The 25,971-nt window shown below is 44.9% G+C and overlaps 1 protein-coding gene across 2 annotated transcripts in view; it reads right to left on the bottom strand.

Annotated features, from left to right (window-relative positions):
• Window positions 1-25,971, bottom strand: part of ldlrad3 (low density lipoprotein receptor class A domain containing 3) — a 238,317-nt gene that overhangs the window by 34,502 nt on the left and 177,844 nt on the right. The window lies entirely within an intron of this gene.

Here is a 25,971-nt window from a genome sequence, read left to right as displayed (position 1 = left end):
TGCTAGTAATCAGAACATTCGAACAAAGGGAAGAGCCTTCATGGGCCACATCGTCATCGGTAACTGTCCAGATCTGTTCTGGTCTGGTGACACTCCTCATGAAAATCAGGCAGATTCTATAACGGAATTGAGGGTGGAAATTACCCCCACTGGTAATTTCTGGGTTTAACACTTTTCTGCATGGGCTTTGCATAATAGACTGGGGGTTATTTGGGTAACAGTGTTTAAAGGGGAATATTGGAAATGCTGCCTGTTGGGAGATGCTGGCTGATTCAAAATAGTCTGTTTTGCACTATTGCTGAAAGTCAAAAGTACCAGCAATGTGTGTTAGCAGGTTTAACAGCCCAAAGACCTATTTCGTTTGTGACAAATTAATTGATTGAAGTTTTAATCTTATTGTATGTATTAGCATTGTTTCCATGGTGCCGGCTGAAGCCCTATTATGTTTAGTGGAAATGCACAAACCTTGACAAGATTAACCCCTGATCAGCAGTATTCTGTGGCTCTTTGTGAGTTTGTAAAGATGGGGCCTGACTGGTCCGTGAGCCTTTGTCAGTCTGGAACCTGAATGCACGCAAGTTGATCAGCATGCTGTTTGCTGCATGCCCCACTGCACCAAGTTTCAGCAGTTCCGTGCTTTCCCGAGGAGCCCTGGGAAAATGGAATCTTTAAACGTCTGCGAAGGGATTAACCTTATAGCTGCAAGGCACAGCTGCTGAGATCAGAGAGTTTTGAAAAATGTTTGTGGAGTTCAGTAGCTGAGGAGATGGGAGTCTTGCAGAAGGTGTGAACCATCTCTGTGAGAAAATGGCAGATAAATGTTTGGAAGTTACATTTGCACAAATGGATTAAAGGGGCGATCTTTGTCTTTATCTCCCGTGAAGCCTGAACGACGTGCAAGAAGAAAAATTGGGGAGGAAGCATTGCACAATAGCAACAGAGCTGAGGTCTAATTTCCTTCAACTTAAGTTATTACAAGGAATATCAGAAAAGTTCTGCAATTAATATCGGACAAGAGTTTCCGTTCTGCACTTCAGCCAAGTGATGGAAAGCAAAATGTACTGTTCTGTAGCATGAGCAACAATAATTCTTGGTCTTTCCTTTCCATCACGGCAGGATAAATAGTCTGTTATCCAGCCCAGTCGAATTATTCCTGCATAGTCCTGATTGTAGGCTAAAAACCTTGAGCTAAACCTCTCTGCCCACATCTTCAGTATTTCAGGTGCTTCCCCCCAAGGGTCTGTCTTTGCCTTTCTCATCTTCCTTATCTAAAGACTGCCTCCTTAATGCTATTCACAGACATGGGGTCACTTCCCCATATATGAACAACCAGCTCTATCTGCCCACCAATTCTTTGATACTTTTACTGCCTCGATCCCATTAGACTCCCTGGCCACATTCAGTCTGGAAAAAGTTGCACTTCCATTAGTTAAACGTTGGGAAGACTGAAGCCGTTGTCATACCCTCCATGCTGCCCCGCCTCCATAACATCCCCTAAAATAAGCCGAGCTGCCAACAAAACCCGTATTTATGTTTTTCTGCATTTAGATTGGACTGTTACAATGCTCGACTGCTCAGCCTCATATTTTCCAACTTCTTTAAACTTACGGTAATCCAAAACCTGTTCATATATTCAATTTCACACAATATCCCACACCCATATCCCCAGCATGAGTCTTTAAAACACCCTGTACCATTGCCAATGTGTCAACTACTGGTAATGGTAAACAACATTCCCTATTGTTGTGGGGAGACTAATGATTAGTGTTTACTAACAGCAATGTATTAGGGAAATTAACAATTATTCTTTGGGATTTTGAATTTATAAAGTGTAGTATAGTATACAAAAGCAATAAGAGATTATTTTATAAAGTGTCAGCTGAAAGCTAACGTGGCACCATCTGCAGCAGTCAGCGTCAGGGTCAAGCAACATGTTCCAGTTAAACGAGTTTTCTGTGACCTTAATGGCTTGTTCTTAAGACACAATTGACAAATGGTTAGGATAAAGGTTAACAAAATGTTTTCCTAACTCGACCCAAGGACCAGACACATCTAACTGGTCTGGAACCAAGTAGGGAGATAAGGGAGGGATCCATAGCAAGGGGTAAAGGGTAGATAAAGGTAGATAACATTAACTCTGCCTGTGTGCACATATGTAACTTATTTAATGTTAAATTTGAACCACATAATGCTCAAATGTAAACAATATCTATGCCTACGTAACCTGCACTGTATAAAGGTTACTTGATTGCATGTGTTGGGCAGAGTCAACCCTGGAGGTCCTTCTCCGAAGCTGGGCTCTCCCAATGGGTTGGCCAATAAATGATCGATGAGTGCCTGAGACTCCTCCAATTATTTTGTGGAAAAGGAAAAAAAACCACAACAATTGGCGCTGCAAGCAGGCTACTCGTATTGGATCATCAGAAAATGGCTCTGCAAAGAGGGTGAGTATATTTTATTTAGTGCAATAAACCTCTCTGACGCGATCATATCAAGTAACAAAAGAATCTGTGGGAGGAGATCTCAGAGCAGTGGAAGGCGCTGGAGCAGGGGGCAGCGATGTGCAGGCTGGCTTGTGGGGCATAAACTGCACAAGTAACCCAAGCCATTACCGAGTGAAGGCGTGGCACGAGGGGCATAGTCAAAGTCACGCAGGCGTGTTTGACATTTACCTGAGCATCATCAATGCCGTGCACGCATGACTGGGGCAATTAAAAACCCGTAAGGTGTGATCAACGCTCACTGAGAGTTTGGTCCAGCCACACAGGCATGGTTGACGATGCCAAAGCCATTTCCCGAGTAAAGGGGCGCGGGTGTGGTGACGTAGTCGAAGGCATGATTGACGCCCAAGCATCATCGAAGCCACGTAGGCATGACTGGGGCAGCTGAAAGGTGTGATCAATGGTCACCAGAGCATTCGGTCAAAGCCACACAGGCGTAGTTGACATCGCAAATAGCTAATGTGCCGCATTTTTTGTTTCTTCTTTTATTCTTATATTTCCTTCTCCATCAATAAAAGAAAAAATGTCTAATATAAAAATGAAAGAGAATGTTGTAAGTTTTGATTGTGTAACTGACAGCTCCATCACGCAGTTTATAGCGGAACAAGAATTTCAGTTAATTCAGAAAATGCAGAAAGATGGTAAGGATCCACACATTACAGCTGGGGAACAAAAAAACTGATAGGTGAGAAGATAGGTGAGAAGAAAGATGAGGAACAAAGTGGGGTAATAATTATAACTAGCCTGTATTTACAAATAGTTAGGGAAATTAGAAGATCCAGAAAAAAGAATTCAGTGGCTGCATTGGCCAGTGACACAGTCGAGCATGAGGAGTTTGAGCCAGCCGCTCATGGTAATACCCCTATTACCCCTGTGGGCATTGACAATAGGCCAATGGCTCCCATGGCTATAGCCAGTAACAGGAGGTTTAAGTGACGGGGTATAATAAAACTTGAACGGGGGGAGGAGGGTGAAGGAGAGGAGATAATAGCGAAAGCCATCCATCCACCCTTCAACCCTGGAGTGAAGCAGATGCTACTTAATGAACTGCCCAGACTCATACCCGGATATAATAACCCAGTTCTGGACAAAATTACAAGAGATGGAGGATTTTCATGTAATGCACCCAATGGACACGCATGTATAATAAAGGCAAAATGTCCAGGGGATTGGGCTAACCCACTATACGTCGATAAATATTTGACAAAAGAATGACAAAATCCAGTCCAGCCGGTGGCTGCAGTTTGCAGCGATACAGTTGCCATATAGGGGTTGGGCTACCCCAGTTTGATAAAACACAATCACTAACTGCCTTGGGCTGGGAACACCAAGGCACATGTCCCCATGGCTAAAATCAATAAATAGTGGAATTAGAGGAGAAAAAGACAGACATTTAGCAAACGAACAGGGTAAAACTAATCCTGAAGGAACAGGAATTTGCTTAGGAGTGGGGAAGTGAAGAGATGGTGTCACTTTACCTCCCCTGAAGGCAGAGGAAACTGATCGATAAAATGAAACAATTCGGTGGGCCAAACTGAAAATGGAATACAGGCTTGTGTCGCAAAGGAAAAATATGTTAGTGAAAAATCATTTTTGCAAACTTTAAACCAAGACCATTCAGAGCAAGTTGATAAGAAAAAGCACAGCTCCATATCCGATTATGAAGGGAGAAGCTAAACATTCAGTCATATACATTCTCTCTCCCCTTGTTGCTAGCAATTTAGGAACAATTAAATTTAAAAGTGTGACAAATGAATTTACTGTTATGTTATGAGATATGCTAATAAGAGGTTTGCCATTGCCGTGTTTAGTTCTGAAAAAAAAAATTTCAAATTAGTTTGGAAAGGCAACTAAAATTCATTTAATTCGAACTGCTATGAATTTCCGTTTAAAAGAAATTCAAACTGTGCTGGAATTCAAAAGGATTGCGTTTGAGTTTGAAATTAAGCTGTACAAATGTAGAATTGCGAAGGTCAAGTTTTCCCCCCAAATATGAGATAATGTTAAAGTTTGGCAACAATCCAATTTGAATTTTCCAATAACATTTGTATTAATAACAATTTGTTGGGATTCAGTCAACACACACTTCACAAAGTATTTTTTTATCAACCTTGATTAAGTAGCAAAAATTGAAATTGGTTATAAAAAGGATAGACAGAGATGAAATTTGAGCAAAATTAAAGCAATGGGACAAAATAAGTTTTTAAATTATGTAAAGGGAAGCAATCGCGTGCCAAATTACTCTGTCAACTCCCCGCCCCTCTAGGTTCCGTAATAAAATGAACCATTTCAGCAGACATCCAGCCTGGAAAAGTGTGGATCTCTGATTATGTATAGGTCTATGCTAATTTATGGAAAGTTGAATTTTGGATTTGTGGCAAAATCAACAATAGCAGTTAAATGTGGAAATTTTAAGCATAGTCCAGAGGAATTTGGAATAAATTGTGGATTATATTTTGTTTGTCACATCATTTTTGCAGGTGGTAATTTATTTGGTTGAGAAAGAGTCTGAGATCTTGAATCAACAAAGACTAGGGAACGACTATACAATCAGGCATTGGAAGTGTATTTAAATGGAACAAAATAATCTAAGTTATAATGAAGCTACAAGGGAATTGGGAAAACAGCAATGTTAATAGTGATCGTTACGGGAGGTGAAATGTCAATGAGATGACGCACCAGCTGCTGGTGCGCCTGAGCAAAATGTAAACTAATCTGTTTCCCACAATCTAAATCCCACCTAGTCACAAGTAAGGTTAAGTTAATTAGGAAAGGGTAAGACATTCAGTTCATAGCCCACATTATAGTTCAGATGATGTGTGAAAAGACAACAAGAAAAAAAGAGAAAAATTAACCCAAATCCTTTTCTGTTTAAATTATTCCTTGTGTGTCTGTGTCCGCGAGCTAATTACTTGTTAACCCCCTGTAATCTGGTCTTGTCTGTCGTTTAAATTTATTCCTTGATTGCTGAATATAAACCAACCAGGGGCTGGTTTAGCACACTGGGCTAAATCGCTTGCTTTTAAAGCAGACCAAGGCAGGCCAGCAGCACGGTTCAATTCCTGTACCAGCCTCCCCAAACAGGCGCCGGAATGTGGCGACTAGGGGCTTTTCACAGTAACTTCATTGAAGCCTACTCGTGACAATAAGCATTTTTCATTTCTAGGGAATTATGAAAGTGTAAAAGTGACTATTGTGTGTGCCTAAATTTGTGGTGCGGGATTGTGAGTTTTCAGTGTTGTGTCTTTACAACAGAATTAACTGTTTGAAATTTGCAGCTGAGAGAGTGTATGTTCCTTTTGTTTTATGTGAATGTTCATGGGTTTTATTATTGGTTTTGGCAACTAAAATAAGGAGATCGTGAGTAAAATGATGAAGAAAGACGGGTCCACCCTAAGCCCCAGAGAAGCGTAAGGAATGTTGAGATAAACAAATGAAAGGAAAAGAGATGATAGAAATATTGATTTGTGTAAATGTTACCGTTGATATGTGTCAGACAGGGAAATCAGAGATAGGGCTGCTAACTCATCAAAAGGGACAATTATTGGAGGAACAAGATGCACTTTGAACCAGACTTGCTCACCACAGAAGAGAGAGTTAACTCTTTCTGAAAAGCAGCTTGCACTTTTAGACTGAGGAATTAGTCCTTCTACCTCAAACACTCTGGACCCCAGCACTTCGTTTAGAAAACAGATTTGGCAGAATTAAAGAAGACAGCTCAAAATATTGCTGAAACGCTTTTAAAATTGAAAAGGAAGTCAGACACTTCATTTAGTGAGCTACCTTTGGAAAATATAACATTTGTTCAGGGAAAGGAGGCAAAAATTAAATATGTTAATGACTAGAATCAAACAGGGATGTTTGATTTCTGTTTTAAAGATATTATAAGAACATTCCATTGGGCTGTAAGTCTCTCCAGACAAACTGAACTAGATAAGATGGTAACTAAGGCAGATACAAATGTTATGATGAAATAGGAACTAAAGTTAGAGAAATGTACACAATCCACAAATTTTTAAGAGAATTGAATCTGATGATGTAACCAGTACCTGACACATTAGAACTGTACAGGGGAAAATAAGCAAAGATCTTGAGATATAGGCCCCTTTTGACTTTTGATTTTTGAGAAGATTTTAGAATAATTATTGAATGCTGCGTCCTTTTAAAGTCAGCTTTATTCAAAGGCAGCTCACTAAAGGCTCAATTCGGGAAGCAAGACGTACAGTATTTGGGCTGACTATTACATGGCAAGCGAGAACCTCCCTGTAGTCGAAAGAAAGCCAATGGAAGATTGCCCACAACCATGAAACGGGCACTTGTACAAGCTCCAACTATGGGACTACCATGTTTGGGACAAGCATTTCATTAGCAAAACTCACCAGCAACGTTATTTGCCATTTAAAAGAACAGACAATTTCTAGCTAGGTTACAAACAAACTTTGTAAATAAACCTACGCATGCAAGATCAGAGTTTTAAAAGTAAATTCTTTTAAAAAGCTAGAAAACTTCTAGAAAAATTAAGGCAACTAACCTTAAGAGAATTTTAAATTTATCATGAGTATCACAAGGGAAAAAAAAAGGGACATTCTATTTGCAACAATTTAAAGGTTACTAGACCAGACGGGATTGAGGTTCATAAGGAGGAGGTGTTAGCAATTCTGGAAAGTGTGAAAATAGGTCCCCTGGGCCGGATGGGATTTATCCTGGAATTCTCTGGGAAGCTAGGGAGGAGATTGCAGAGCCTTTGGCTTTGATCTTTATGTTGTCATTGTCGACAGAAATAGTGCCAGAAGAGTGGGGGACAGCAAATGTTGTCCCCTTGTTCAAAAAGGGTAGTTGAGACAACCCTGGTAACTACCGTAACATCCTCCACGAACAGGCGCCGGAATGTGGCGACTAGGGGCTTTTCACAGTAACTTCATTTGAAGCCTACTCGTGACAATAAGCGATTTTCATTTTATTTCATTTTCATATAGACCAGTGAGCCTTACTTCTGTTGCGGGCAAAGTCTTCAAAAGGATTATAAAAGATAGGATTTATAATCATCTAGAAAGGAATAATTTGATTAGGGATAGTCAACACGGTTTTGTGAAGGGTAAGTCGTGCCTCACAAACCTTATTGAGTTCTTTAAGAAGGTGACCAAACAGGTGACCAGGATGAGGGTAAAGCAGTTGATGTGGTGTATATGGATTTCAGTAAAGCACTTGATAAGGTTCCCCGCGGTAGGCTATTGCAGACAATACAGAGGCATGGGATTCAGGGTGATTTAGAGGTTTGGATCAGAAATTGGCTAGCTATAAGAAGACAGAGGGTAGTGGTTGATGGGAAATGTTCAGCCTGGAGTTCAGTTACTAGTGGTGTACCACAAGGATCTGTTTTGGGGCCACTGCTGTTTGTCATTTTTATAAATGACCTGGAGGAGGGCGTTGAAGGATGGGTGAGTAAATTTGCAGATGACACTAAAGTCGGTGGAGTTGTGGACAGTGCGGAAGGATGTTGCAGGTTACAGACGGACACAAAGAAGCTGCAGAGCTGGGTAAGAAGTGCCAAATGGAGTTTAATGCAGAAAAGTGTGAGGTGATTCATTTTGGAAGGAGTAACAGGAATACAGAGTACTGGGCTAATGGTAAGATTCTTCATAGTGTAGATGAGCAGACAGATCTCGGTGTCCATGTACATAGATCCCTGAAAGTTGCCACCCAGGTTGATAGGGTTGTTAAGAAGGCGTACGGTGTGTTAGCTTTTATTGGTAGAGGGATTGAGTTTCGGAGCCATGAGGTCATGTTGCAGCTGTACAAAACTCTGGTACGGCCGCATTTGGAGTATTGCATGCAGTTTTGGTTGCCGCATTATAGGAAGGATGTGGAAGCATTGGAAAGGGTGCAGAAGGGATTTACCAGGATGTCTCCTGGTATGGAGGGAAGATCTTATGAGGAAAGGCTGAGGGACTTAAGGGTGTTTTTGTCAGAGAGAAGAAAGTTAAGAGGTGACTTAATTGAGGCATACAAGATGATCAGAGGATTAGATAGGGTGGACAGTGAGAGCATTTTTCCTCGGATGGTGATGTCTAGCACGAGGGGACATAGCTTTAAATTGAGGGGAGATAGATATAGGACAGATGTCAGGGTTAGGTTCTTTACTCAGAGAGTAGTAAGGGTGTGGAATGCCCTGCCTGCAACAGTAGTGGACTCGCCAACATTAAGGGCATTTAAATGGTCATTGGATAGACATATGGATGATAATGGAATAGTGTAGATGGGCTTTAGATTGGTTTCAAAGGTCGGCGAAACATCGAGGGCCAAAGTTGCCTCTACTGCGCTGTAATGTTCTACGTTCTTTGTAAAGGTCAAGGAGAATAAAATACATAGGGCGGAATTCTCCGCTCCCGCGAAAAATCAGAAAGGCCGTCGTAAACTCGGCTGAGTTTCACGACGGCCTCGGAGGCCGCTCCTCTCACCTTATTCACCCCCACACGGGGGGGCTAGGAGCGGCGCTCCGTCACTCTCGGCTGCTGGGCCTTGACGCTTGCGTCAAGCCGGCGCACCGAGAATGACGCGACGGCGGCGCCTATGTGACGTCAGCCACGCATGTGCAGGTTGGCCGGCTTCAACCCGCGCATGCGTGGCTGACGTCACGGCGGCTGATGGCTCAAACCCGCGCATGCGCAGTTGCCGTCTTCCCCTCCGCTACCCCGCAAGACGTGGCGGCTTGACCTTGCAGGGCGGCGAAGTGGAAAGAATGCGTCACTTTGAGACGCCGGCCCGATGATCGGTGGGCACCGATCGCGGGCCAGTCCCCTCCCGAGCACGCCCGTGGTGCTCATTCCCTTCTCCACCCCCCACAAGCTTCAAATGAGCATTTGGCCCCCATGTTCACGACGGCAGCGACCAGGTGTGGTCGCCGGTGTCGTGAAACGGTCGTGAACGGCAGGCTGCTCGGACCATCCGGGCCGGAGAATCGCCGGTCGCCGTGAAAAACGACGAGCGGCGATTCATCCGAGCAGTGGGTGGGAGAATCACAGGGGGCGTGTTGTGAGTCGCCCGGCCCTCGCACGATTCTCCCACCCGGCGTGGGGAGCGGAGAATCGCGCCCGTAGTAACAATTGACCACAAGATGGAAAAATGATAGACTCAATGGAAATCTGACAGCCAACCATACGTGTCTGAATTTGGGCCAATTCTGGGATGCGAATACAACTAAAAAAAAAATGTTGTCACCTGACAAACCCAGATTCCACCCAAGTGGGGGGACTGTGCAAAGTAACTATGACCAGTGATATATGTGCTTGAGTGGACATCCAAGGGAGGGGAACACCAGAAACATTAGTCGCAATCAAATCACGCATTACTAATTGATCTTGTTTTATAAAACATAACACTAGCCGGCCAGTGACAACTGAGGTGGTGATTTGCTTAAGTTTATAGAGGTTAACAACTGTATCGATTCTCGTGGGACTGATGACCATGGTCACAGGAATGGGAGGTGTAATGCGTTCAATATGACCACAGAAGAAGCAGTCAAGGCATTGGCACCACCCGCGCCAACTGACCCATCTAGACCAACCACAAGTCCAGGACCAGAAATGGGATCTTATTAATTCATGAGAATAAGATTTTGTATGATAATGTACACCATGAGCTGGTATCTGCAACCCTAAACATTACAGACGTAGCCCTGCCCCAGTGGTTTTCAACATACACCCGCTAACTTTATCTGGCCCAAATGGATTAATGACCAAAGCAGCCCGATATGACAGGGCATAGCCAACAGCAGCACCTAGAAATAAAACAGGATAAAATGTGACTTGATGAATGACGCCACTGCAGCATTTAATACCAGAATTACAATGATTAATTCTATTGATCTAATAACTATTGACCAGAAGATCCAAGCTTTCTGGGTAAGAGGTAAGGGATTCAGTACACTCAACCGGGTGTAGACAAAGACATGACACGGATAATTTAAACTTGATCCCGGTATTAGAAAGTCACGCAGTCACCGTTAATAAATTAATTGGGGTAGGGAAAGATATTTTGGATGATGCAAATAAGAACGATGTCTGTAGCACCTATGGATCATGAATGCTTGACCAGACGTGAGAAAGTCTGAGGCAAATTAACGAGGGACTAGTTCTACTTTGGGTTACATGTGAACATCTATTTAACCCTTCATAGGTTGATTGGATGCCAGCTCAGGGGATTAGCAAATGTATATAACACTAATGTTAAAAGTATTATGAACAACAATATATTAATGGATACTGTTTTAGTGATACCCATTGTAACCATGTCAATACTTGGCAGACTATAATATAGTTATTTATTTATTGGGGTAATTAGAGGAAGTCATACCAATAATAGAGGCTAATAAGTTTAGTACAGCATTAAAGGGGTATAAGGTAGAAGCCACGTCTGTGGTATGTGCACATCTAATCATGAATAAACAAGGTGTGGATTTAAAGCTGCAATGAATTGGACAATGGAAACAATATGGGCCTCATTACCCATAATGCATCCATGGGCTGTGGGGGATATTGGGCACAGTTTAACGGCCGTGTTGCACATGGCGCAGATCTGGGCGTGCTGGTTAGATAGCATGGGGTTTGAAATCGGGGGCGCGGATCGCTTTATGATCTAACCGGGGACATCCCGGGAGGGGGCTTATCGGAAGGTTGAGCGTCTTAGGTTGGGGGTCGCCCTTGGACTGAGGGAGTGAGGGCAATACCGTCTGCGAGGCCTACTAACCATACTCCAATATTATGTATACCCATAAGAGGGCAACTACACCTGCTGCCTGTCTGTCCTACCAATCACTTCCAGGACAGGGCCCTGTTCATGGTTATATGGTGAAGTTCACTTCAACTGCCTCTGGTGGTGATCAGCCTTTAACTGTACAGCTGAAGGCAATTGATAATAAGGAATTGGCATTGTTAGTTAGGTGAGCACTTCACAGCTCCCAAGTACATTCTCGTGGGTACACATGCCGTGTCTCAGACGAGTGTTATTGCCCAGCATTCCGATCAAACTGTGAGGCCGGAACTCTTTGCCTGAACTCTGGAGGCTGAAGCATGATATAAGCGCCAGGAGTGCTGGTGTCCAAGGTGTGGCTCAGTCTGTGACGACCATGGCTGAGGGCCATGCCATCATGCCCCAATCGCTGAGGGACATGGGCGCATGTGGACATTGTCAAGCCACTCCAGAGATTCTGCGGGAGAAGGGACATCTGGTCAGTGAGGGGGAGGATCATTTTGTCAGATATGAACAACTCACATGAGGCAGGTCATCTGATCGAAAGGGCAGTGGATCCTCACCTCTGTGGCCTAGATCAACCTCACTGTCAGTGACTGCGCTCTCCTCGGGCAACCCCACAATCTCCAGGTGAGGAGATGGGTAGTGGGTGAGGACTCAAATATCTGGCACTCCGCCACCTGTCTTGGCCCTCTCACAGCTATTAGGGGCCAACTTATCCTGTGGGAACAAAGAGAGGGCATTGTGAGCCGCACATTTGATGTACCAGGCGGATCTACGGCAGGTGGCATGTGTGGCACCATACCTGGGCATGGAAGGATGGTGCTTGTGGGTGCCAGGGTGTGCTGGGGCACGAGTGGGATGATGTGATGTAAGGAGGTGCCAGCTGCTGACTAGTTGGTTTGAGGGGAGGAATATGGGGTAGAGGTCAGTGGGATGTCAGGGGGTCGGTGTTAACGTAACTTTGCGGCCTGGTGGAGGTCCTCGATCTTCTTCCGACATTGTTTGATGGTCCTCTGGTCATGCTGCCCAAACTGACGCCTGCTGCCACTGCCTCCCAGGAAGCATTGGCAGCCCTGCTGCTGGTCCTCCGACCCCCATGGGTGTCCCGTCTCATCTCCACGGTGTCCAGCAGCCTGGCCAGGTTAACATCTCCGAAGCGTGGAGCAGGTCTGCGTGATGCCATGCTCCTGTGCTATCTGGGAATGTGTTCGGAAGGAGCACTTCTGAGCTCCCTTGTTTGCGGGGAGCTGCCAGGCGTGAGTCTGGTGAATCAGCTGCCAGGACAGCCAGTCCTAGCATGAAGCCCATTTCCAGCACTAAGTGGCATTAAATACTGGCCCGTGACCTTGCCGACTCAGCCATCAGGAAACAGCCGGAAAGTCCCGCTCGATATGACACTTAGAACTTTCCCCATTAAATCACGGCCATTGTATAACCATCAGACAATGAAAACACCAACGTTAACAGCCGGGTATGCCCGCATTTAATCATTCAGTGTGCTTACACCCACAGATACCAGCAAGAACAAGAAAAGTAGAACTGGTTGAAATATATAGGAGAGAAACAGCTGATATTCAAGTTATGAACAACATAAAAGATAACCTAACTCAATACTTGAATCACTTCTCTTTTACAATCCCACCACTACCAGAGCATCTGATCGGAATTCAGACATAAACCCAACGAGTGTATAGATCATACTATGCACTTCAACAATGAACCAAGGCTTTAACAAACAAGATTGAACAAATAGATTCCTCTACATTGTGGATTTGTGGAATTGGGGCCCAAACATTCAAATATGCCCATGAATTCGCACCATCTCCCATGTCCTAATTATTATGAAAATGATATTGACTATATACCTAATGTATCTCATCTTCCAGATTCGGAAGACACACTGGAAATGGCAATGGAGAATTAGGTTTAGTACTTAGGGTAACGAGGTATGAGATCAAGTGTCTGTATTAAGGGACCGTAGAATACAGATGGTCTGAACACATGCCTTTATGAATTTAAGCTAGATACCTGGCCAATATCAAAGATGGCAGGTAGTAAAGGAAACAACCGGCAACTGTAGGTTGGTCATTTTGGTTAGACCAAGGGCCAAAAATGCGGTGACCAGCAATCTATTTGGAAATTAACAATTATTCTTTGGGATTTTGAATTTATAGAGTATAGTACAGTTTACTAAAGCAATAAAGGATAATTTTACAAAGATGCCAGTAGCACCATCGGCAGCAATCAGCATAAGGGTCAAGTAACAAGTTCCAGTTAATTCAGTTTTCAGTGACCTTATTGGCTTTTTCTTAAAACACAATCTACAAATAGATAAAGATTAACATGTTTTCTTAACTCAGTCTAATGACCAGACATATCTATTGGGTCTGGCATCAAGTAGGGAGATTAGGAAGGGATCCATAGAAAGATGAAGGGTAGATAAAGGTAGATAACAGTCACACTGCCTGGGTGCACATGTGCAACTTGTTTAATATGAAGTTTGAACCAGATAATGTCCAAATAGAAACAATATCTGTGCCTACATAACCTGCACTGTATAAATGTGACTTGATTTCATGTGATGGACAGAGTCAGCTCCGGAGGTCTTTTTCTGAAGTGTTCTCCCAATGGGTTGGTCAATAAACAATTGTTCAGTGCCTGAGACTCCTCCAATTATTTCATGGAAAAGAAAGAAACCACAACACTATTCACCTTCTAAAACCATTCATAAATTAAGGCCGCTCTTATACTCTGCATTTAAATTTCTTTGTTCCCATGAAAACCCCAATTTTGTGTGCCTTTCACGATTACGATAACCTCATGTTCTTGATGTAATTCAAATGAATCTGCACTGCACCCGTTCCTTGACCCTTCCTTGAGCTCTGCAGATCATTTTGTATTGAATGTCTCCTCGAGTGTCACAATGACATGCCTGAGCAGTCACACACAAATGTGAAGTGTTGCCTCCAATCTAGGATAGCACTGGAGAGGAACCGGGTGTCGGCCTTGATTCTGTGTAGCTGGGGAATGCATCAAAAGGTCTATGATCCAAATCAGAGAATTGAGTGTGTAATCCAGGCTGACAATCTGTGCGCAGTACTGAGGGAGTGCTGCGCTGTTGGGCCTGCTGTCTTTCAGATGGGATGTGGACCCAGTTGGTGTATGCAAAAGATCCCACAACACTGATCCAAGAAAAATCAGAGGAGTTCCCTAGTGTCCTTCCCCAATACGTAACTGAAACCAACATCTAAAACGGATGATCTGGTTATTATCACATTGCTCACTACCTCAGAGACGATGTTTCAAAAATACTTCATTGGCTGTGATGTGCTTTGGGAGCGAAGCTGTGAAATGTTTTAGAGAAATCCACTTTCTTTGTGGAGCAGCTCTCTACTGGATGTCTGCTTCCAGCCTGTCTCTCTACAAGGAGGGATAGCTGCATGGATACCTTCAATTGTGATGTCCTCTCCTCTAACACTGGAGCGTTGTGCCTGCCACTCTTCAATGGAAAGCAGCACAATTGTGTTCACAAAATATTTTGCCCAAGTTTCATGAAACAGAAAAATGGACAATGCTGTTCGCACAGCTGGGAAAGATGAGGGGATGTATGTCTTCATGCTCGAGGGGCATACAACACTGCAGCAAAGAAGCTGCTATTTATACCCAGCCCGTTACATACCCCAAATAGTGAAGGATGTGACTATACTTTCCTGCAGGACAGGGGACTTAATCTCTTCATACAGTCATCTGTGAGTCAATTGATGCTGGGCACTATTCCTTTATGCTCACCAGGATAGTCATTCTGTAAATGCCACTCCATTGGAATTACCTTAGGTGGTCTCCCACAATCAACGACTCTTACTGGTGGTGATTTGGAATTCATTCACAGCCACAGGTAGAGCGAGTTCAAGTGACTGTCACACACAAAAACAATCCTCTCCTTGGCCAGCTCCACTTCCCATCCCCCATTCCCCATGGGTTCTCCATTCACTTAATCTGGCAGGTTGCTCGAAGCAAAAACAGAGGAAATGACAGGGGTCATCGGAGCTGCTGAGATTTTGCTGGCAATCGCACGGAGGCTCAGGAAGTCTAAACACCGGTTCCCATGGCAATAGGCTGATTAAACAGATTTGCTGCTCCAAAGTGAAATTTGACGCCAGAATGGATTTCTGCTCTCTCAGCAGATTATCTGAGACCGTAATTGAACACCAAAAGGGGAATCATTGTGCGGACAAATAACAGAGACTGGCTGCTAGAAATACAGCCCATGGAACGGATTAAAACCAAGGGACTTAAGATGTAGGCAGCCTGACACGAGGCCTGAACAAAACCATTGCCTCGCGCTGCAGTATGGAGCCACTTAAATTGACTGCAATCGCTGAGGAAGCAGCGCTGCAATGTCAGAACGATACTTTCCGCTCCATTCTCAGAGTGTAATCAGAGATGGGGGTTAATGTAGGGCGAGACACCAGAGACATGCCAAGTCCCAGTCTGTTCAAATTTCTCCTGGAATGGAGAAATGAGCAGTACATTGAGGCCCAAACTGAACTCCATACAATGTCCGTCCTGTTATTAGCAACTGGAGCTAAATGATCCTGAGAGTCTCAGGGGTACTACACCTTTCAAAAATAAACAGTTATTGAATACTATGTTGAAATCAGACTATTGCGTTAAAATCATCAATGGTGAACAACCATTGAATTATTATTTTGAAACTGGGCATTGTACTGATCTTCACCTACCTGAGACTGGGCATCGTACTGATCTTCACCTACCTGAGACTGGGCATTGTATTGATCCTCACCTACCTGAGGCTGGCATTGTATTGATCTTCACCTACCTGAGACTGGGCATTGTATTGATCCTCACCTACCTGAGGCTGGCATTGTACTGATCTTCACCTACCTGAGGCTGGGCATTGTATTGATCCTCACCTACCTGAGACTGGGCATTGTATTAATCCTCACCTACCTGAGACTGGGCAGCGTACTGATCTTCACCTACCTGAGAATGGGCATTGTATTGATCCTCACCTTCCTGAGAATGGGCATTGTACTGATCCTCACCTACCTGAGAATGGGCATTGTATTGATCCTCACCTACCTGAGACTGGGCATTGTATTGATCCTCACCTACCTTAGACTGGGCATTGTATTGATCCTCACCTACCTGAGGCTGGCATTGTACTGACCTTCACCTTCCTGAGGCTGGGCATTGTACTGACCTTCACCTACCTGAGGCTGGGCATTGTACTGACCTTCACCTTCCTGAGGCTGGGCATTGTACTGATCCTCACCTATCGGAGGCTGATCAAACACAGAAATTACAACATGCAAACTGGCCAGTAAGCCCTGGTCAGTTACCCTCTACAAAAGTAAATAATTATGCTCACATCTACCCACTCCTAAGGCTCCTTTGAGCTCTCTTCCAAATTCACCGCCTCTACCACCTAGACAGCTAAGGGCAGCAAGTACACAAGAACACCACAATTTACCTCCAAGCCACACACAATACTGATTTGGAAATATATCACCGTTCCTTTAATGTTCCTGGATCAAAATTCCAGACTCTTCCTGACAGAACTATGTACTTACAACAGATGGACTGCAGTGGTTCAAGAAGGCAGCTCACCACCACCTTCTCAAGGGCACTTTGGGACGGTGAATGTACAATAAGTGGTATATCCAAAAGGGGTGACAGTGGTGTTGTGGTATTGTCACGTGGCTAGTAATCTAGAGACCCAGGTTAATGCTCTGGGTTTCAATCGCAGCACAGCAGATGGTGGATTTTGAATCCAATAAAAATCTGTAGTTAAACATCTAATGATGACCATGAAACCATTGCTGATTGAGCATTGCACTCGTATCTCACCTACCTGAGGTTGATCAGACGCAGAATTTACACCATGGAAACAGGCCATGATGTCAACTCCCTTTAGGGAAGGAAATCTGCCATTCTTCCAATTTGGCCTACAATGTAGACCAACAGCAATGTGGTTGACTCCAGCCACCCTCTGAAATGGTCTAACAAGCCAAAAGATAAGGCATCCATTGTATGGATGATCAATGTCAGCCTCCTCCGGAGGACAATTCACTCCACACTGTCATCTACCCGGCAATGTGAACCTGTACACAAAATGCAGGATAAATCCAACTCAGCCAATTACTGCAGTCTGCTTTTGATCATTGGTAAAGTGACGGAAAGTGTCATAAATAACGCTATCAAGTGTTTTTTCACTGACACTTAGTTTGGGTTCTGCAGGATCACTTAGCTCCTGTCCTCATTGCAGCCTTGGTTCAAACCTGGACAAAAAGCTTAACTTCAGAGTTCAGAGGTGAGAATGACTGCCCTTGACATCAAGGCAGCATTTGACCGAGTATGGCATCAAGAAGCCCGAGCTAAACTGGAGTCAATGGGAATCGTGGCGAAAAACCCTTCGCTGGTTGGAGCCAGATCTGGCACAAAGGACGATAATTGTGGTGGTTGTGGTCAATCATCTCAGTCCAAGGACATCACTGCAGGATTTCCACAGGATAGTGTCCTAGGTCCAACCATCTTCAACAATGATCTTCCTACCATCATAAGGTCAACATGAGGATGTTTGCAGATGACTGCACATTGTTAGGCACCATTCACTCCTCAGCCATTGAAGCAGTCCATGTCCAAATGCAGCAAGGCCTGGACAATATCCAGGCTTGGACTGACAAATGGCAAGTAACATTCGCATCACACAAGTGCCAGGCAATGACCATCTCCTACAAGAGAGAATCATACCCCTTGAAATTCAATGGCATTACCATTACTGAATTCTCCCATTATCAACGCCCTGGATGTTACCATTGACCAGAAACTTAACTAACCATCTAAATATTGTGGCTACAAGAGCAGGTCATAGGCTAGGACTTTTATCGTGAGTAACTCACCTCCTGACCCACCTCCCCCCCCCTCCCCCCCTAAAGTCTATCCACCATTTACAAGGCGCAAGTCAGGAGTGTGATGGAATACCCTCCACTATCCTGGATGAGTGCAGCTCCAAGAATACTCAAGAAGTTCTGGTCACCCTATTATATGAAGGATATTGTTAAACTAGAAAGAGTCCAGAAGAGGTTTACGAGGATGCTACCAAGACTTGATGGTCTGAGTTATAAGGAGGGGCTGGATAGGCTGGGACTTTTTTTCCCTGCAGCGTAGGAGGCTTAGGGGTGACCTGACACAGGTCTATAAAATAATGAGGAGAATCGATAAGGTAGATAGTCGACATCTTTTCTCAAAGGTAGAGGAGTCTAGAACTAGAGGGCATAGGTTTAAGGTGAGAGGAGAGGCAGACAAAAGAGACCAGAGGGGAAATTTCTTCACACAGAGGTGGGTGAACATATGGAACGGGCTGCCAGAGGTAGTGGTAGAGGCGGGTACAATTTTGTCCTTTAAAAAGCAGTTAGACAGTTACATGGGCAGGGTGAGTATAGAAGAATATGGGCCAAATGCAGGCAAGTGGGACTAGCTTCGTGATAGAAACTGGGCGGCATGGACCAGCTGGGCCGAAGGGCCTATTTCCATGCTGTAAACATCGCTGACTCTATAAGAAGCTCAACACCATCCTTGTGTAGCCATCTGGGATGGCCACTTACAACTAGGGACAGAGAAACGCGCAAAGCCTAGGGGGTAAAATGGACAAGGCAAGACTCAGGCAGGCTCAGAGCCTGAAATGTATATCTGCAAGCAAGAAGTCCAGACGGTATCGAAACTCCGACCAATTAATATTTTGATGGGCCGATTAGCATTTGATGGCCCATCTTCACCAAAACAAAGGACTGGTACTCCAGCAACCGGTACAGTCCCAGACATTTTGGCGCCACTTCCTGTTCAGGGGAAGCGTAAACAACGGGGTCAGTGACCGCTTGGGACAGGCCCAGCCATCCAGATCCCCGCCCAGTTATTGGTTAGGAATCGAACAGAGTGATCAGGGATCACCCAATTAGTGGGGTCCAAACTGAAGGACCGCCCAAAAGAGCACGAAAACCCCCAAGGAAAAGAAGAGAGTTCGCCATATGTTCGTCCTCTTTTGGTCCTGCCGCCCCGGCAACGTCCATCTCCAATCACAGCATCACCAGAAGCAAGTCCAAGTTCAACCTCGCTACCAGACGGATGAGCCTAGCTGAGCAGCAGTTACTTCTCCAGACTCGATAGATCCAGAATCGGACAGCGGCCACTGTTCCTCTGACCTAAGCCGGGTGCTTGAAGTTAAGTACAGGTTGGCTTAGTCGATAGGTGTGGTGTAACTAGTAGTGTCTATGTTGCATGACTAATTGTGTGTAAATAAAGTACCCTTGACCTTGAACTAACAAACTGGTGTTTGGCTCTTTGATCGATAGCCGGTTGAACCTTGTGGTGGTATCATTTGATACCTGGCGACTCTGAGCATTAGAACATAGATATCAAAAGAAAGGAGGGCAAACTCACTGATTGCCATAATTGGAACAGAGCCACAGGAAAAGACAGAAAAAAAGGCAACACTTGTCAAAACAGCCCAACAGATTGGCACAATTTCTATGAACATCCACTCCTTCCACCACTGACACATAGTGGCAGCCATGTGTACCAACTACAAGATGCATTGCAGGAACTAACCAAGGCTCCTTAGACAGAATCTTCCAAACCCACAACTGCTCGCACTTTGAAGGACAAGGGCAACTGATATACGGGAACTCCACCACTTGGAGGTTCCCCTCCAAGCCACACAGCATCCTGACTTGGAAATATATTGCCGTTGCTTCACCGTGGTTGGGTCAGTATCCTGGAACTCCCGTCGTAACAGTACTGTTGCTGGTCCTACGCCTCAGGGACTGCAGCGGTTCAAGAAGGTTGCTCACCACCACCTTGTTCTCGAGGGCAATTAGGGAAGGGCAATTAATTCTGGCCTAGCCAGCAACGCCCACATCCCATGAATGAATTTTTCAAAAGTTTAGCTTGACTCTTAACATGGTTTCAGCCTCTACATCAATACTGGAAGTGAATTCACAGCTTTAAATCCTACTGTAGGAAGCAGCTACTTCTGCTCTCTGCTCCAAATCTCTGCCTGCTGTGCGGGAGGGGAAGGGAAGTTCATCACTGTGTCCTCCAGCCTCGCTTAAATTTTCAAACAATGCTAGGCAGTTAATTGTCAGCCATCATTAATTGGTGAATTCTCCATGGCAACGCTTCTGCCAATCAGAGTCTACTTGCCAGCCAATAAGCACCCTCTTCTCGTACAGTATAAAGTTGTTGTTTTCCCGCGACATCTGTATTCCTGGGATTGTACTGATGAATGCGAGACGAAAAGTTTCAACATGCCCCTTTTTTTTCTGCAATACCCGAGTCACATAATTCAAGTGACCATTTGGAAATCTCTACATTCAGTTGAAAACTCAGAAACAGGCCATGCTGATGTACCTCCAACCTGCAAAACCAACAACAGGACTCCAGGTTGACCAAGTGAAACATGTCTCAGCCTTTCTAAGCCTCAGACTATCTATCAGCTGCCAAGCATACCAAGCATAGGTACAGCAATTTCATCTCACTGCATCACAATCCCCTTTCAGGGGCTCCTGCACTATTGTCTTCTGCCAGGAACCCCCCAGAACTGGATCTCCCCTCTGGACTTTTGATTTTCTGGACCCTGGAAATCAAGGGCTGGATTTTCAATTTGGGAGAATGTTCTCCCACCGGTGATGAATCGCCACTGATTTGCACGTGTGCTGAGAGCAGCATCCAGGGGTGATTCAATATCCCATGCCATGCAAATTGATGCTGGGGCCTCTGTTATGGGGCTCTCTGATGGGGAGGCTGGGGGGGGGGGGGGGGGGGGGTAAGGGATTGTGGGAGGGGAAGGGAGCTCGCGAATAGATTTTCGACATACCTACCTTAAAGACTTACACCCTTAGCCCACCGCACCAGAGCCACACTGACAAATACCAGCATCAATCCACACCCACGTGAATCCCAGCCCAGAGGGCCGGAGAATGACAGAGCCATGGAGAATCCGGCACCGATCCCGTTTTTTAAATTACGTGGAATTCTCTGCCCCATCATGGATCTCCACCCTCCTTCCCTTCCCCACCCCGGTTTGACTGTGTGAATAAATTAGCCTTCTGATTTATTCATTAAGAGAGTTTCCTGAAGTCACTTTAAAAATTGGACTTGTCAAAGGGGACAGGATTCTCCGTTGCCCGCGGCGATATTTTAATCGGAGATCGGGCGGAGAAACCACTCTGACGCCCAAATTGGGGCCGGTGCCGGTTTGACGCCAGTGAGACCTGCTCCGCCCCATCGGAAGTCGCAAAATTGCGTCGTGCACTGTTGCAACGGCGATGGTGCATCATCGGAAGGCCCTCCTGCGATGCTCCGCATCCAATGGGCTGCGTTCCCGACCGAACGGGGAAGTGTGGTCTCAGTAGTCGGCAACCCCCATGTCTGCTGCGGACTGTGTCCAGCGCTGCCACACTCGGCCGGGATCCGTGCCGCTGGCCGGGGTGGGGCGGGGGGGGGGGGGGTTCCATGAGGACTGGGGGACAGGTGGGGTTTGACTGGAGGGTGGCCAGGGGGTGACCTGTGGGGTCGGGGGTAGCGGGTTGGGTCCGCACACGGCCGCCACCATGTTCTATGGCGCTGCTGATGCAGGTTGTTGCTGTGCGCAGCGCGGTCAGGGACCTGGCCATTCTCCGGCCCTTTTCGGCATGGTTGACAGGAGTTTTGCCCGGCACCGCTGCTAGCCCCCCTCACTCGTCCTGGAAGCAGTGAGGGTTCAACACCAATTGTTGGGTCGTAAAACGCCTGTGAATTCTCCGTTTGAGCCGGCATGTAGCCACTGAAATGGATAATCCAACCCAGTGTTTGGGGAAAAAATTAAAAACATCTCTGCAAACAGATAGTGAGAGGATAAAGGTGTTCAGTTTTGCCACTCTCTCCCGTCTGCAACAAAAATATTTCAGTCTTTTCATTCTGTCAAATATAAACGTTTCAATTGACTAAATTATAGCATAGTTTATGAAACACTACAATTCTAAGTAACTCATTATTTCTGAATATGGTTTTGAATAACTATTTCTCTCTATCAAAAACGAACTTCCCACCGCTCCAAATCTCTTTTCCCCGTTCTGTTTTCTGCACACTCCCTGTAATCTCCATATTTATCTTGATCTCACTTCCCTCCTCTCCTGTCAATCAACTATTCCAAGTGGCCAATCCAGCCAAATCCACTCATCAGGGCTTTGTATGGGTGCATTAAATCTAGGGGGTTAATTGGAACTCTGCAGGGTGGAGATTTCTTTCTCCATATCCACATTATCAGCTGGATTTTGCAATCTTTCGAGCGATATGGCCAAGAGAAATTTTGGGACAAGCCCACACAACTCATCCAGGCTGCCACAGCAAATGTTCAGGAGCTGGATGATCAGAAGAAATAGGAGATGATGTAGCGCATGAAGGAATGAGAATTAATTAAATGGACCATTCGCTTTGTGATGGCTAAACATGGATCTCTTTCACATGCCCTGCAAACAGAACTTGTGGCAGGTGACAGTTAGTGGCTAACTGCGATCGTCAATATTTAAGATGTGGAGATGCCGGCGTTGGACTGGGGTGAGCACAGTAAGAAGTCTTACTACACCAGGTTTAGGTCCGACAGGTTTGTTTCGAATCACTAGCTTTCGGAGCACTGCTCCTTCCTCAGGTGAATTTATCTGAGGAAGGTGCAGTCCTCCGAAAGCTAGTGATTCAAAAAAACCTGTTGGACTTTAACCAGGTGTTGTAAGATTTCTTACTGTCCGTATTTAAGACCTTTAACAGGCTGCCCAGTTTATAACAGTTGCCTACCTGACTCTCCTCTTTGGGGTGGCAGGAGCTCAGAATCACTTCAATCCAGTTTATAGATTCATAGCAATACAGTGCAGAAGGAGGCCATTCGGCCCATCAAGTCTGCACCGGATCTTGCATCCTACCCAAGCCCACAACTCCACCCTATCGCCATAACCCAGTGACCCCATCCAACACGAAGAGCAATTTTGGACACTCAGGAAAATTTAGCATGGCTAATGCACCTGACCTGCACATCTTTGGACTGTGGGAGGAAACCAGAGCACCCGGAGGAAACCCACGCACACACGGGGAGAATGTGCAAACTCCGCACAGACAGTGATCCAAGCCGGCAATCGAACCTGGGACCCTGGAGCTGTGAAGCAATTGTGCTAACCACTATTCTACCGTGCTGCCCACCACTATGCTATCGTGCTGCCCTGGTGGGCTGAAGAGATTCTCAGCCAATCAGTCTGACTTTGATTCAGGTTGTCAGTGAGCAATGTGCTAACGGTACCATGTCACCTCGCTTTGTCATACAGCTCCCTGCTTGTTGTGATCCCACGATGCTTTTTTATTGAGCCTTCACCATTCAATTCAAGGAACCCTTCCCCTTTTTACCTTTTCTCAGCTGACCTGCGATGAGGTTGGAGGGGGATGGGTGGAGGGGGTTTGGTGTTCAGTGTCAGTGCATGAACCCACTGTGACACATGACATCATGGCTGCTGCCTACATGTGGTGGTTATTTGTGCGCAGTTTTACAATTCTCCTTGTGTTCAAATCCCTCCATTCCCCTTGCTCCTCCTCATCTCTGGAACCAACCAACAGTTTGCAACTCTAACGCTACACTCCTTCAGTTCTGGTCTCTTGTCCATCGCCAATTTTAATTACTCCATGTGCTTTCAATTATCCTGATCCCAAGCTCCAGAATTCCCTCTCAGCATCTCTACCTCCTTTGACAAACTCCATAAAACCTACTTCTTTGGCCATGCCTTTGGTCACCTATCCTAATATTTTTTTAAGTAGCTTGAAATCAAGTTACACCTGATAATGGGGCTGTGAAGTACATTGTGACATATTTTACGGTCAAGGTGCAATATAAATGCATATTGTTGTTTAATTTAAAGAGACAGACCACCCATCAAATATTTGCTAAAATTCAGTGAAGGGAGAAGAGATGTGTGGCATTATTTCCAAAATGGTGGCACATGTAAGTGACACAGCAACGGCCTGGGGTGTGAATAACATCATCACATGTTGAGTATGTAAAGGGGAGAAGGCGCTTTATAAATGCTGTGTTCCTTTAATAGACTTGCAAACCCAGGATCGTGTGATGTTCAATGTTTGGGTTGAAAATTGGTGGTGAAATTCTTTTTTTATACATTTTTTATAAATTGAAAGTACCCAATTATTTTTTTTTCCAATTAAGGGGCAATTTAGCATGGCCAATCCACCTAACCTGCACATCTTTGGGTTGTGGGGGTGACACCCACGCAAACACGGGGAGAATGTGCAAACTCCACACGGACAGTGATCCGGGGCCGGATTCGAACCTGGGACCTCAGCGCCGTGAGGCAGCAGGGCTAACCACTGCACCACCTTGCCGCCTGGTGGTGAAATTATTGTGTGAGCCAAACCTGTGTAGATTTGGACTCGCTGACTTCAATCTTATATCAGAAGTGTGATTAGGATCAGTCAGAAGCTGTGTTTACCAGGACACTGTCCTTTATGTTTCTATAAGGGCCGAATAGTGTTTGTGACAGCACTGAGAGAGATCACATGCGCTGTAAAATATTGGCATGGCAACGCAGCCAATTCATTTCTGGAAATTTCAGAGCTGCTCCTGAATGTTTATTTAGCGGACAAGAAGAGTCTGAAACAAGACAACACAAAACAGCCAGAGGGCTGACTGTCGGGTCACACTAATCTAATCAGAGATACCATATCACGCAGCAGGCTGTCAAATACTCAGAAATCATCCCCACCATCAGCTTTCACAGCGTGAAACTATTTAAACCCCACACACAGAATGTACAGGAATCTGTACTGTACATACCAATTGTATAAAGAGTATCTTTATAACACTCAGCTTCTGCTGGAACCTGTACATAAAGTTTGTAAGGGGATCTGTGGGAGGGGAGATCTATAAATAGTCTGAACAGGGATCTTGGAGTAATATTGAATTACACAACACAGAAGGAGGCCATGTGGCTCATTATGCCCTTGCCGGCACTTTGAAAGAGTTATCCAATTCATCTCATTGCTCGCCCCTTACCCAGAACCTTAGAATGTTTTTTCTTTTCAAGTAATTATCTATTTCCCTTTTGAATGTTACGATTGAATCAGTATCCACTCCCTCATCAAGGCAGTACATTCCGGATCACAACAATTCATTGTTTATTGCTTATGGATTTATATAAACCACTGGTCAAACAAAGCCTTTCATCTTGACCTTACTTCAGTTCAGGTCAAACCCTTTTCTTGCTCTATAATTCTCTTTGCCAGGTCATTTTTGTCCCTTCTTTTGAGGTGTCATTCCTTCTATTGCTGTTCACTGTCCATAGGAAAATATTCAGGGTTTGGTATTTTATTGTTGGTTATGGATGGCCTGAACTCCTATTTCTTCAGCCCCCTCTCCCTTCATTTCTTCCATCCATTGTCTTTTTGAGGTCTTTCTCACCAAAGACTTCCAGTGAAAACCTTTTTACTAAGTCCTGTTCCTCTCTCTTATTGCTCTGTTTCTGATATTTTATAGAGCTTGGATTTTTAGCTGGTCTATTCCAGTTTCTCCCTCTTCAAGCTTATACACAGCCTGTTAGGGAATCTGTACAAAGGCTTCATTGGGGGTCTTTGCACAGACAATATAAACTCTGTACACACAGCCTGGAAG

This window comes from Scyliorhinus canicula, chromosome 9 (genome assembly GCF_902713615.1).
Source record: "Scyliorhinus canicula chromosome 9, sScyCan1.1, whole genome shotgun sequence".
Classification (NCBI taxonomy): domain Eukaryota; kingdom Metazoa; phylum Chordata; class Chondrichthyes; order Carcharhiniformes; family Scyliorhinidae; genus Scyliorhinus; species Scyliorhinus canicula.
The sequence above is the reverse complement of the archived record's forward strand: the minus strand, read 5'-3'. Positions and strand labels throughout refer to the sequence as shown.